This window comes from Ochlerotatus camptorhynchus, unplaced genomic scaffold, assembly GCF_037179485.1.
Source record: "Ochlerotatus camptorhynchus isolate MF236.1 unplaced genomic scaffold, CSIRO-AGI_Acam_v1.1 ptg000150l, whole genome shotgun sequence".
NCBI classification, from domain to species: Eukaryota; Metazoa; Arthropoda; class Insecta; order Diptera; family Culicidae; genus Ochlerotatus; species Ochlerotatus camptorhynchus.
Genome location: NW_027040640.1, coordinates 17,051 through 18,920, shown reverse-complemented (window position 1 = coordinate 18,920; position 1,870 = coordinate 17,051). Strand labels below are relative to the sequence as shown.

Below are 1,870 nucleotides of genomic sequence, written 5' to 3'. Positions count from 1 at the left end.
ATCCTACCTCTATCCGCCACCTAGTTATCTTTATCGGGAGAGAATCGATACAGCTGTGCAGTGTCGCAATAAATGAGGTTTATTTGAGTTTCCTATGTTATTGTTGCGACAAAACAATTGTGTCATTTGGAGCGAAATGCTTGAGAATTCATGCTTAAAAATCATAAAGTTCAGCAAAATCTTCAGGGTGACAAATTCGGGGAAAAAAGCTGACAAAATCGGGGTTAGATAAAATCGGGGGTAGACATTCGTCAAGTTTGAAAACTATTCGTGAACAAAACTCTTTTTCATAAATGTGGGTACATTTTCTGAGGCAACATTGACCCAAATATTGGCCTTGATTAGCCACTGAGCGCATTTGGCTTTGAAGACAAGAAATAAACGCATTCTGTGAATATTTGCAGTAAAACACATGTTCTGCCAAACTTTATTTCAACTAAGCATGATCAACATCCATTACGTCCCCAACTTCTTCTGCAACTCTTTGACTTACAGTTGATTCCTGGGGTGCCAAAGAAGTTTGCATACCCTTCAGCATGTCTCGGCACATATTTAGCTTCTCGTTTAAACCTTGAGCCAACAGTTTCACTTCAAAAGCGAAATTCATAAGTTGTTCCGCTTTATCACACAACACTTGAACACTGGGGGCGAGATTCTCTACGATGTTTTGAGCAACCACCAGACCTTCACGCACACATGCTGATCGGCTTCCTTCAGAGTATAGGAAGGGACGAAAACATACCCCTCATTTCCGCTGGTGGCAACTTTGTCATCAACCCAGCCTGAAGATGAGCTGGAGATGCGTGAATCCAGTTGGCCCACTGAATCCATCCAGAATCGTGGCTTCTCAAGTGGGAGTTTTGCTCTTTCAAATGTTGGACCAACTCATCGAGGTTTACGTTGCTTGGTGCTCCAGCTCTGTCTGTTTCACTTGGTTGAAAAAGGCATTTGTTGACTTCTTCCCAGATAGCCACAGAACTGACGGATTGGGAGTAGGCGAATGCAAACACATTGATAGTTTTCTCTCTCCAGTTTAGCATGATTTTTCCCTCTCCTAGCTGGTCCAATTTAATCATGGTCTTTCTTTTTGCGTCCCGGAGGTAGACGAAGTTATTAATATCGCGAATATCCGGATTTTCTTTCGCAGACCACGAAACTTTGATCCCGTCAACTTCATTCACATCAATTTCCCGGCAGAGATGTGGTTTGACGAAGCTCCATATGCACTCAAAGACATCTGACAGACTGTCTCCGGATACTTTTTCGGGAACGTTTGGTTTTTCGTTGATGCATACACCATTTTTTTGCCTAGTATACTTCTTCACGAAATAATTGGCCAGAAAGTAGAATCGTTTTTGCTCTACTGCTTCCTCAGCTAAATCTCCTGCCTCTCGTGTTGAATCATCAGTTGCGAATTCACTCTGATTCAAAAATGGGTTTATCGTATAGTTGACAAGTGTTGAGCAGTCTGGAGCATCCGACTTGTTTGAAAGTTCGTCTTCGGCAAATGGGTCCTCATCCTGGCCAGCATTATACAGCGGGTCCTCGATTAGGTATTCCACTTCTTGGTCTACTTCCTCATCTGAATCCTCGTCTCGCTGGTCCATTGCTAACGTCCTGTCTAATGTATAAAACTGTGAATTAAATACGGGAGTTATGTGATATGTGATAGAAAGCATAATTTATTAATATCTTACCGTTAATCCCAGCCTCAATGAGATAAGTTTCCTCAAAAACGTTCGAAACCGAGATCGAATCAGATTTCCTTTTACATTTTTGACAACTGTTTGTTTTGGTTCTCAGCATCGAAGCAAGGGTTGCCAGTGGCTCTGAAATATTTTATATTTACTTAATAAATTGTACTGGTGAC

At 41.7% G+C, this 1,870-nt stretch overlaps 1 pseudogene; it reads right to left on the bottom strand.

The window, feature by feature from the left end:
* Positions 1–436: 436 nt before the first annotated feature.
* LOC135701111 (uncharacterized) lies at positions 437–1,622 on the bottom strand (annotated as a pseudogene).
* Between the last annotated feature and the right edge of the window lie 248 nt (positions 1,623–1,870).